A 12,913-nucleotide genomic window follows, 5' to 3' on the forward strand; every position below is an offset into this window, starting at 1 on the left:
GAAGAGGTAGGTAGCCTCAAGAATAAAATTCTTTATGAATTTTATATGGCAGAGGTTTCGTACTTAGAATATTCAAAGAACTCAACAAACTGAATGTTAAGAAAACAATCCAACTTAAAAATGGGGCATAGAATTAAACAGAGTTCTCTCAAAAGATCTAAGACAAAAAGCTGAGAAACACTTACAAAACGTTAAACTTCCTTAGTCATCAGGGAAATGCAAATTAAAACTATTTTGAGATTTCATCATACCCCAGTCTGAATGGCCAAGATTAATAAAACAAATGATAGCAAATAGTGGTGAAGATTTGTAGAAAGGGGAACACTTACTCCTGGGAGTGCAACCTTCTACAGCTACTGTTTAGATCAGTGTGGAGGATCCTCCGGAAGCTGAGAATAGTTAAGATCCACCTATACCACTCTTAGGCACATACCCAAAGGTACTTACTTACTTACACCTGCTTATCCATGTTCATTGCTGCTATATTCATAATAGCCAGAAACTGGAAACAGCCTCAATGCCCATCAAATGATGAATGGATAATGAAAATGTGGTACTTTTACACAATGAAATATTATTCAGCTCTTGAAAAAAGATGAAATTTGTAGGTAAATGGACAAAGATAGAAACAATCATCTAATACGTGAATATTAGCTTTTAAGTTTTAGGTATGTGTATTTCATTCAGAATACCCACAGATTAGCTAGAAAGGGATAAGGGAGGAACAGGGAAGGAGATCTTCAGAGGGGAAATAGAACACAGTGTCATAAAGGGATAAAGGGGAAACTAGAATAGGATTAAATGGGGAGGGAAGGCAAGGCAGAGTAGAAGACAGACAGGGGGTAATTAACACTAAAGACCTATCACAAGGCCATATGGAAACCTACTACTACAGAAACTTCCTAAAATACACACATATCTAAATGGAGCTATCATATAATGGGGGAACATTACCCAACTAGACATCATATGCTACCAAATAAAACCCCCATTACCAAGAATGGGTTACATCTTTTTAAGGTGGCTAAAGGGGTCCCATAGATCTCCCCAAATATTACACGCTATTACCAAGGCTACTGGTTACCATCGACAACCTGAAGGTAACACCTTATTGTTAAAGACACAATTTACTTATGTCATCAAAGGAGAAATGAAACTGATGCCCAACTAGAAGGTTCACTGCTATTGACTAGTATTCATAGTGTTTGAAGGTACTGTACACACTACTGGAGGTGAAAAGTAATCATCAATCTCATTTAGCTATAAACCCAGCAACCTACAACAGAGATCTGCCTGTAAAAAGACCCACTGATACAATGATGGCACAAATCTAAAAGAGCAATTGTGCTGGATATTTTTATGTCAACTTTACGCATTTTGGAAGAGGGAATCTTAACTAAGAAAATGGCACCAGCCGGGTGGTGGTGGCACACGCTTTTAATCCCAGCACTCGGGAGGTAGAGCTAGGCGGATCTCTGTGAATTCAAGACCAGCCTGGTCTACAGAGCAAGATTCAGGGCAGCCAGGGCTACATAGAGAAACCCTGTCTTGAAAAAAAAAAATAAAAGAACAAGAGTAAAACTCCGACGGGCGGTGGTGGCGCACGCCTTTAATCCCAGCACTCGGGAGGGAGGCAGAGTCAGGCAGATTTCCATGAGTTCGAGGCCAGCCTGGGCTAAAGAGTGAGTTCCATGAAGGGTGCAAAGCTACACAGAGAAATCCTGTCTCAAAAAAACAAAAAAAAAAAAAAAAAGAAAGAAAGAAAGAAAGGAAGGAAGGAAGGAAGGAAAGAAAGAAAAGAAAAGAAATGGCACCAGACAGACTGGTCTATAGAAAAGCATTTGGTGCACTTTCTTAGTTGATGAATGGGAGGGCTCAGCTCACTGTGTGTGATGCTACCCTTGGGGGTTTGGTTCTTGGGTACTGCAGGAAGCAGGCTGAACAAGCCACAAGTTAACAAGCCAGTAAGCAGCACTTCTCCATGGCCTCTCTGTATTAGCTCCTGCCTTCGGGTTCCCACCCAGTTAGAATTTCTGCCTTGACTTCCCTCAGGTACTAGACTCTGAAATGAAGTGAACCTTTCTCCCACAGGTGGCTTTTGGTCATGGTGTTTTATCACAGCAATAGAAGCCCTAACTAAGACAGTAACCAACAACTCTTTTATTGTATTTAAGGCAGGTTCCAGGAGACGCAACCCAAGCCTGACACTGTTAATGAGGCCAAGTACCTCATTATTCTACTAAACGAACACAACAATAACATGATTCCTAATGGTATCCTGCTATACCCTAAGATAAGAGCATCAGAAACTTCTTCTTGCAGTAGATGTGAATTAATACAGGGACCCACAATTGGACAATGTGCAGAAAGTGATAGACCTTGGAGCACTCTGGATGTCTTCATTCTCCTCCAAGCTCAGGGATCTATGCAGGAGAGCAGAATGAGCCTAAGAACCAAAGCTGATGGACCACTCCAAGGAAACAGTACCTGCTATACAGGACAGGAATGGTGTACATATGAACTCAGAGACTTTGGCAGCATTCACAAGACCTGAAACAATTTCAAGCCAGACAAAGTCCCAGAACAAAGAAGCAGAAGTGACAAAGTCCCACACCTGAACCCGGAGGCAGGTATTGGAGTGATTTCTGAAAGATCAGAGAAGCAGAACAAGCCACAGCTAACCTCATCTCGCCAACTTCTCAGCTGATCCTGTTTCCTCAAACTGGAAGCCTCTCAGCCTTCATCTGAATTGATCTCAGCTGAACTGCTGCTCAAAAGCCTAAAAGCTTAACCAGACTCTAGTTCCTGGTCCTCATGTTTTACACACCTTTCTGCTTCCTGCTATCACTTCCTGGGATTAAAGGCATGTCTTTCCCAAGCAAGACATAAGATCTCAAGTCCTGGGACTGAAGGTGTGTGCCACCATGCCTGGCTGTTTCCAGTGTGGCCTTGAACTCACAGAGATCCAGACAGATCTCTGCCTCTGAAATGCTAAGATTAAGAATGTGTGCCACTATGTCTGGCCTCCATGTCTAATCTAGTGGCTGTTCTGACCCCAGGTAAGTTTTATTAGGGTACACAATATATTTGGGGATACAATATAGCACCACATTTTCTATCTATGCTTAATAAATATTGCCTTTATTACTACATTAGGCAATAGAAAAGACCAAGCGGGTGGAGATGTAGCTCAGTTGACCAGGATACATGAAGCCCTAGGTTTGATTACTGGAAGATGAGAAAGTTGGAGGAGTTCAAGATCTTCTACTACCTAGTGATTTGAAGCTCAATTCAAGGTATTTAAGACCAAGAAGAAGAAAGAAGAGAGAAGTAGGGGAAAGGATTAGGAGAAGAAAATTATGATGTCCATGACACAGAACAAAGGAAAACAAAGCAGGAACCCCCAGAAGTTTACAATAAAGTATATATAAGAGTTGCATTTTGTCTTCCAATTTGATTCTAGTTCCATGGACAGCTAAGCTCTTTGGTTTCATGGGAATGGATTTAGACCAACCCAACTGTCCTGATCGCCAATGAAATGGCTCTACAGACCACATCATAGAACGAATGTATAGGAAGGGAATATGATCTGTGTATGGAGCAAACCCAAGACCTTTCTTTAGCCAAAGGGGCAAAACCAGAGCAGCTGTGCCGGATACAAAACAAAAATCAGTGAGGACTGTACAATTCATTTATCATTAGCACTCATCCACTCAAGGTAAGTAACTCAAAGTCAGGACTCTTCCACAAAGTACAGGCAACCTTCCCTTTCCTTTTGGTAGTTATATCATACACACACACACACACACACACACACACACACACACACACACCGCTATATAGGGACAGAGATGCCCCGTGTGGTTCTCATTACCCACCTTCCACACAGTTTAGCATCATTCTGTTCTTTCTCTTTCAAAATGCACTTAAAGTTTTCCAACTGTAGAAGTGATATATGTGGGACTAAAGAGATGGTTCAGTGGCTAAAAGCACTGGTTGCTCTTAGAGAAATCTGGGGTTGAGTTCCTAGCACCTACATGGTGGCTTACAACTACCTGCAAATCCAGTTTCATGGGACACTATGTCCTCTGGTCTCTGGGAACGACATGAATGTGGTATAAATACATACACGTCAGCAAAACAATCAAACATATAAATTCCTAAAATAAACCTTTTTTTGTTTTGTTTTGAGTGATGTATGTTTGGCTGGAAATGCAGCTCAGAGGTAAGGTACTTATTTACCTGATGCGCACAAGTACTTGAGTATGATCCCCAACTGGGCAAAATGTAGAGGGCAAAAAAGTGTCACAACTCACTTTGAACATGTAACACATGCACACAGTGGTACATGGGTAGAGAGGCATGCCAGAAAGCTAAAATAATGCTAACCACATCATCCAGAAACAGTAACAGGTATGTTAGGTGTCCCTGGGCCACCATCATTCCAGTCTCTCACTTTACCTACAGAAGCCCAAAGTAAGAGAACACATTTACTACTAACGGGTCCCATTCCATACAATCCCTTTCTATAATTTGTTTGCCACTTAAGAAACAACTGCCCAGTCAATAAACAGACAGTATCTCAACCTATTCCACTATGTGAGCAGTCAGACATCTAAGCAAATGTCACCAGAAGACACTGAAGTTTTATCCAAATTTTCCAGAATTCCAAAGTCTGTGTCAAATATGCTCAATATGGATCTCTAAAAGGAATCCATGCACACATAATCTGAACTTCTGGGTCAGAGTGTGTATGCATGTTCAACTGTGAAGCATGCTGCCAAATTGCCCAGGAGAAATACTCTATGAATGAAAGCGCCTGTTCTCCTGCCCGTGTCAATAACGGATTTGCTGGACATCTTTAAATCCTTATCCATCAAATAGGTTTTTCCCATCACTTTTATTTGGATTATTTGGATTCTTTCTGGAGTCTAACATGTTTCCATGGATATGTATTGATCTACAGTTTTTCTTTTCTCTTCTTTCTGTTGATGTTTACCCCCTGTCTGTGTAGACATTCTTCATGTAAAATAAATATAAATACTATCCTTCATTGGTTTGCCTGATATCCTTTTATTTATGTGGCTGGGATAAACACCATGACCAAAAGAAGCTTGGGGAAGAAAGGGTTTATTTCAACATCACTGAGGGAAGTTGAGGCAAGAACTGAAGAAGGAATCATGGAGGAAAACTGCTTACTGGTTTGTCCCCTATGGCTTGTTCAGTCTTTTTATACAATATAGGACCCAAGGGTAGAAGCACCCACAGTGAGCTGGGCACTCCCACATCAATCATTAATCAAGCAAGCAAACGCCCCAAAGACTTGTCTATGGCCAATCTGATGGAGGTATTTTCTCAATAGAGGCTCTCTCTTCCCATATTAACTCTACCTGTGTCAAATAGTTGAAAAAAAAAAAAAACTAACCAATACACCTAGCCTGCCACATATAGCTTTGCCTAATACAGATTTTTCTGCTGCTTATAATGTTCAGTTACATGGCCAAACTGATGAGCTTTCTTCTGTTGTTTCTAGCTTTTAGGTTAAGCATCAGAACACATTAAGATTATATAAACAATTTGTAGTTTGTTTCTCTGTTGCCACAGTTATTTTCTTTACACTAATTTATCTAGCTGAAATTAACTCTGGTTTACAATAATCAAAATCCTCACCCTTAATAGTAGTGTTATTACATAAAATGGCATCAAGGTAAACTTGAATATGGCCAGAAGACCTAAGACCTGCTCTGAGTTATGTGTGATGGCACCAGACTGTAATTCCACAACACAGAAGGTTAAAGCAGAAGTACTGAGCTCAAGATCAGTCTGGATTATATAGTGAAGCCTTGTCTCACAAAATAGAAAAGGACCAATTCTGAACAGACTGAACTTAATAGTATAACTTTTAATAACTAAAGTGACTGAGAAGCAAACAGACCAAAGATTTCTGTAAAAGCAATACAAGGTTAAACTAACTGAGAATGAGACAAGATGACAGAGCTCAAAGCTTCAAAAGTGATGAGAAGCCATCAGAAGCCATGTCACATGCTCTGCAAATTCTAAATAGATGCTGGAGAAGGAATGGACACAGAGCAAAAGGAGGAAACTTTCCTCATCAGTCCCCTCTCTTTGCCAGGTCTCTAAACCAACCTTAAACCATCTGACCAGAAAACCAGAGGAACTCAATCCAAATCTGCTTCTTCTACTTCTAAGTTTCTGAGCTGCACAACTCTGTCCACCTGTAGGATATCAACAAGAGTACCTTCCTTTTGGAAGTGAGGATGCCACATGCACCTAACTGTGAAGAGCATCTCCATTCCCCACATCCACACTTTCTAAAATGTCTCTTTTCCTTTCCTTCAAAATGTGGACGGCAGCAGTGGGGGGAAAAATAAATAAATCAAGGAAAACAACAATGACCTCCTGTCTTGCTATCAAGGGCATTTTGAAAATTCTTAATTTAGTATGAATTAACAATCAGCAATGTTTTGTACCCACTCCAGGTCTCAACGCTGGCAAGCCGGTTATATCAGGCCCTACCTCAGTTAGTATTAAGAGTTTCACAACCTAGGGCTGAAGAGATGGTCTGGTAGTTAAGGATCATTTGGTGCTCTTGCAGAGGATCTAGGTTTGGACCCCAGAACACACATGGTGGCTCATAACCCTCTTATGGTCTTCTGGCACCAGGCACGGCACACAAAACCCTCACCAAATAAAAATAAATACATCTTCAAAAGTGTTAAACCCTTTGATACCACCTTCCACCTCTCCTGAAAACTACACAATCCAAGAAAACACTGTGTCACACTGTATTTTCCACCTACAAAGAACTTTCTTTTCAAAGCTGAAAATATATTTGGTACTGCTAGGTCACAAGTGACACTTTAAGGCAGCAATGACAAATCAGCATCTGAGGTCATTGCCAACTCAACAAGCAACTCCACACCGAACTGAGTATGTTGTATTAGTTAGTATGTGTGGTATATGAACATAAAAGGTGAGGGCATCTATGCCCAATCTTGGAGGCTCGTGGAGGGTGTGGGTGTGCTTATCCTTCACGTTCCTTATCTGAAGCAAGCTCCATTGGCTAGGTAGGCAGTCAGGACCGCCCCAGCAATCATCCTTTCTCTGACCTCACAAGTGCGCAAGACTGCATGGGTGCTGAGATCAAACTCTGTTTTTCAAGGTTATGTTGCAGGTACTCTTAGTCACTGAGCCATCGCTCTAGCTCTCTGCCCAAAACGCCAAGTCAAGTTCTCAGAATAAGCCTTACTCTCTGGACTAACTGTATCCACCAAGCTAGGAGGAGGCAGGGGTATAATTTATCCATCTAGCACAGTCTTTTATGCTCCTTATACATGTTGGCTCCCCATATTGACTTATCCTTATAAAAGGTATCATAACCCCAAAATTTAGCTTCTCACCTCATAAACCAGTATCAGGTGTCCTCAACTGCCAGATCATAAGTGTGCTATCTGAGTAACAGGAACTTGACTACTCTATCTCAAAGTTCTATCAAAGTCAAGTGAACTAACGGATAAGCGACAGGTATTCTATTCCAAAGTGCTATACAAACCTAAGAGGGTTTCCAATTCTTCAAGGCCTCCCTCAAATCCACTCAGAAGGTGCTTTTGCTCATAATACAATAAGCATACTCTTCTCTGCGCTCTTCAAGATCCTCACATTGTCACTTGATAAACTAAACTCCTATGCTAAAAAGCCCTGTTATATAACTGTCATACACTTTGCCAATCATATCCTCTAACAAATTATCTCAATATAACAAGATGGAGATAGGCGGGCACGCCTTCACTCTCCCAGATCTACTCAAACTCATCATCAGTTCACATTCATCATTGTTGTTGTTTGTTTTTACTCTTTTCGGGGGCCTGCTACCCAGCTCCCAAATAAATCATATATAGAGGCTTATTTTTAGTTATAAATGCCTGGTCTTAGCTTGGTTAGTTATTTGCCAGATTTCCTTAATTTAAATTATCCTTGTCTACCTTCCTTCTCCGGGCTTTTCCTGTTTTTTGTCTATTTGTTTTGTTTTTCTGTAAATCTTCTTACTAGCTTGCTGTGTAGCTGAGTGGCTGGCCCCTGAAGTCTGCCTCCTTCTCTGGCTTCTTTTCCTTTCCTCCCAGATTTCTTCTTCTATATATTCTCTCTGCCTGCCAGTCCCGCCTATCCTTTCTCCTGCCTTGCTAATGGCTAGTTCTTTATTAAACCATCAGGTATTTTACACAGGCACAGTAACACAGCTTCACAGAGTTAAACAAGTACAATATAAACAAAAGTAACACACCGTAAAATAATATTCCGCAACACATCACACCATCAAAGTCAACGTTGACTGAAGTGCAAAGTTCATTCTCCCTGTATCCTTAAACTCAATGGCTAAGATCCACCAGATAAACCATCACGACAAAGCAGTATAGTAACACCCTGTTTACCAAAAAGAGACCTTGAATAAGATAACAGCCAGATATTAGCTGAGTGTGGTGCCACATATCTGTAATCCCAGTACTTGGGAGCACCAGCCTCAAACTAAGAGAAATCCAACTGCCTCTGTCTCCCAATGCATGAACAAATCAGTACATAGCAATTTGGGACACAGAAAAGCAGAATGCACAAGGCCCTGGGTTTGATCCCTAAGACCACCCAAACAACAATGATGCAGAGGTGCATGCATACATCCAAGGAGTGAAAACCACGAGATACCTCAAAGCCCAGCAATGGAAGAAAACTGGAATGTTTTGCAGAGCTTTTAAACTGAAGTGTGTCCTTGGGGGAGCTGCATGTGACAATTACAGGATTCTAATTCCTAAAAGCTCAGCATTCTCTTCTCAAACTCCTCACACTTTGTCCAATTACAAGGACTAAAGAGCCCACTCCCTGGGGCTCATACACTTCCCCACTACAACCAAAGTTAATGCATAATGAGTGCTGTTTGAAGCTCAAAGCAAGGTAAGGACTGTGAGAGAATAATTGCCCATAGGTCTCTAGGCAGTCCTATGGCACTCTGCCCAAAGTCAGTTTAGGGAAGTGAAACTCCACCAGGATTAAATTACAAAGTGAAGGATCCTAAAAAGTAGTGCTTACATTGAAGGCTGCCAAAACCATTATGTTTTTTTCTTTTTGTTTTGTTTTTGTTTCCCTGAACCAATCTTGAGGCCTAGAGAAAAACAGTAAATGAAGTGTTGGTAAGTTTCTATTGTAAGTAAGGTGGATCATTTGGAACTTGTTATTATAACTTAAAATAACACACACACACACACACACACACACACACACACACACACTATATGTATATATATTTATATATGGGCTAAGGATGACAAATTGCTTGTCTAGCATGTATAAAGCCCTGAATGCAATTTGTAGCACCCCATAAAACTGGGTGTTGTGGCACATGACTATAAATCCTGACACTTGGGCAGGGAGGCAGGAGGATGAAGAGTTCAAAATCATCCACAGTTGTGGAGTGAAGCTGAGTTGAACCTGGGCTACAGTAGCCTCTGTTTGAAAAAATAAACTTTTTATTACAATCTAATTTGAGTATTCAGGAAAACTGAACTAAATACATGTCACTGAGGACAATTACATAACACAGTAGTCATTTTTGGTTTTATTTTTAGCATTATTGGGAACTGACACTAGGGTCTCACATGGTAGACAAATGTTCAACCACTGAGCTACACACCTGATTCCCAGTATAGTTCATCTTGGAAATAAGACAGTACTTCAAAACCAGAAAATTATCTAAATCCTAGAATAAGGTTCCCATAGCTAAAAATTTATAAGGAAATAGTTCAAACTGAAAAGCATTCCATATATGAAAAAAATTCACTGCACAGCTTATTTTGGGGGGGGGGGCGGGAGGGAGATATAGATTTGATAGTAGTTTAACACATTACAACCATTCCAGTTTTTGAGAAACCTAACATTTGCCTCCTGATAAATCAGCTGTCTAATACTAAAAGAATGGTCAAATACATGCCAACCTGTATGCATGGAAGTAACCATTAAAACTGTACTTATGATGATTCTAAAATGGCCAATACATTCACCAGATGGAGTGAGGGGGAACAGAAACCTTGTGACAGTGTGTACACATGTGTGCATGTCTGTGCATGTCCTTTATTAAAGGTCATATGTGTAGCCAGGTGCTGTAAGCTGATACCCACAACAAAAATTGATCATGCTATATGATAAGAGTATGTGACTCCCTCAACCTCAGTGTTTCTGAACACTGTTCTTAATTTATTGTTTCAATTTATTATTTAAGGAAAGTAAGAGCTGTTAGTCCCACAACCCAGACAGTAGCTATGCTGGCAATCCCTGATATCATTTGTATACCCATCTCTCTGTCCATCCTCAAAGCACATATATAGACATCAACAATCAACACTTACAGAAAATGATTTACTAACACAGTAAAGGAAGATTATAAGAGCCATATCTAAAGCTGATAAACCCAAGTTTTATTCGCAAAGTAATGCAATTGAGTGGTGAGGTGGTTTGAAGAAAATGGCCCCAAAGGGAGTGGCACTATTAGAAGGTGTGGCTTTGTTGGAGTGGGTGTGGCCTTTTTGGAGGAAGTGTGTCACTGTGGAGGCAGATTTTGAGTTCTCATATATGATCAAGACACACCCAGTGTCTCAGTTCACTTCCTATTGCCTTTGTATCAAGATGTAAGGACTTTCAACTCCAGCACCATGTCTGCCTGCATGCTGCCTTGTTTCCCACCATGACAATAATAGACTAAACCTCTGAACTGTAAGCCTCAATTAAATTTTCCTTTATAAGAGTTGCTGTGGTCATGGTGTCTCTTCACAGCAACAGAAACCCTAACTAAGACAGGTAGAAATAAAATCCACACAGGCCTCGTCACCCCTCAGCTAATAATGGTATCACAAGTACACCCTGTGACCTGTAAAGGCAAGGCCATTATACTCTCTCGCTGCTGCTCTGGCAGAAAGGCTCTGCACACCCAAACAGGCATTTTAGAAGCAACTCCAACTATGAAATGCAAGCAAGCTATAGTCAGTATCTTCACTACAAAGAACATTATGTTAATATCAGTCACACTTACCCACCTGTGGAGCACAATTCATAAAAACATTTCTAGTTCCCGGACGTTAACTCCGACATATCTAAAGTTAGTTCAGGGTGCATGCATACAAACTGTTCCCAACAATGCTATCTATGTACCTAACACTGTAAATCTCATCCAGTGTTCCCATCCCCTGTACAGGAAAGAGGAACCTTTAAGGAATTTGCCATTCTATGGCTTTGCATTGGAACCCCTGGTTGGTATTAGTAACATGCTCATGAAAAGGTAAGGTTATCCAAAATCCTAATACACTAGATAGACTTGATACACCTAATAAGACTTCTGCTTAAAATACACAATGTCAATAAAATCACTAATGACATGTTGGAAAAACCTAAAAAACCTAAATTGACAGAATGTCAGATTGACTTTGTTGTTGTCTTGCTTCCAGAGATGGAATCCAGGGCCTGGCACATGTTAGGCACATACCAAAGCCCTAAGCAACAGCACTGGCCTGGGGGTTATCTTCAAACTGAGGTAATCAGTAATGTCTGTTCTCCAGAGCATCTCCCTCAGCTCCAGGGCTTTTGCCAGAGTTCTGGACCTGGAAACTTGCAATTCTTTCTCATGGTTCCCAGATGCTTCTGCAGTTGTAGAGACTCAGGGTCACCTTAGGATCTACCAGCATCTACTACCACACAATGACACAGCACCTTGTGCTTAGCTCCAGCCTGGCCCTGTGGCATTTCAAACCAAATCCTCTTGGAAATGGACTCAAAGGTTATAATAACCAGCCTAAGGTCAGAACAGTCTAGTAGCACATCCAGGACTCTCTCCAAAGCCTTGATATGACATCTGAGCAGCCTTTTTTGCAGTTCTATAAGAATTGTCTCAAGATAAGAACACAAACCCAGGGCCCAGGATCACACTTGTCTCTTGTATAAAATCTCAGGTACTATTTAGATTACCCCACCCCATGGCAATGTAAATGTACCCCTTTTCGAAACTTGTAACTAATATAAAACAAAGAGCACCAAATGAAAAAAAGCTTTTGGTAGGTCCACTATGCAGAACTTATCACAGTTACTGCAGATAGTAATTTTTATGTTCCCTCTCCCCATCACCTGGCAGCCTCTAAACCTTCCCATCAGGCTCAGGCATGCTTTCTTTCACTGCTCATCTTTATATTCAGCCTCTCTGAAAGCAAGGAGGGGTTATCAGAAAAGAAGAAAGGAAAAAAAGAAAAAGAAAGAAAAAAGTGCCAAAGGCTGCCTGGGTGGAGATAGCAACACTAATTGATCCCATTCTCTGGCTCTGGAGGCAGAATGCAGAAACTCTGCATCTCTTCTCTTCAGCAGCTCTCAGCAGACCAGCTCAAGTGCCCTTAATTGTTTATGTTCTTAATGCAGAGCCTCTTGAATGCATTCATTTTTAATAGCAGGCTTGAGTGTAGGGCTCATCAAAGAATGACAAAGCAACTCTATTCACTGGGTCTCCTTCCTGCAATGATGGTCTTTTGATTTATTTGCAAATGACAAGCTTGTCAGGCCCCACTTGAGGGCTGCCCTAATTTTTTCCCCAAAGAATTCAGTTGCATTTTCTAAGATGAGGACTGAGTCTGTGATGTATTTGTGTAAGTTGTACACATCCCCCCTCAGTTCCTTCTAATTAATGATTTAAATGTTTTGACCCAACTGTTGCCAAGCAGAACATTTGGGCTTTAATTTGTCACATTGGTAAAGCTGCATCTTTGACAAAAGCATCACAGCTGTTTAGGCTTGTAACTGGCTCATTTCTATTATTCAGAAACCCTTGTTACAGAGTTCACAAAGGGCCTGTTCACAGGAAGTCATATTGACT

General features: G+C 40.8%; 1 protein-coding gene across 8 annotated transcripts in view; it reads right to left on the reverse strand.

Annotated features, from left to right (window-relative positions):
• Tle1 (TLE family member 1, transcriptional corepressor) overlaps positions 1-12,913 on the reverse strand; it is a 97,434-nt gene that overhangs the window by 66,341 nt on the left and 18,180 nt on the right. The window contains exon 1 of one of the 8 annotated variants that reach the window (XM_059254474.1): positions 448-739. The exons of the other annotated variants lie outside the window; for them this stretch is intronic. The gene's annotated coding sequence lies outside the window, so the exon portion shown is untranslated. Of the gene's footprint in view, positions 1-447; positions 740-12,913 lie in introns of those variants that run through there. 8 annotated transcript variants of the gene reach the window in all.

Source organism: Peromyscus eremicus, chromosome 2, assembly GCF_949786415.1.
Source record: "Peromyscus eremicus chromosome 2, PerEre_H2_v1, whole genome shotgun sequence".
In the NCBI taxonomy this organism is placed as follows: domain Eukaryota; kingdom Metazoa; phylum Chordata; class Mammalia; order Rodentia; family Cricetidae; genus Peromyscus; species Peromyscus eremicus.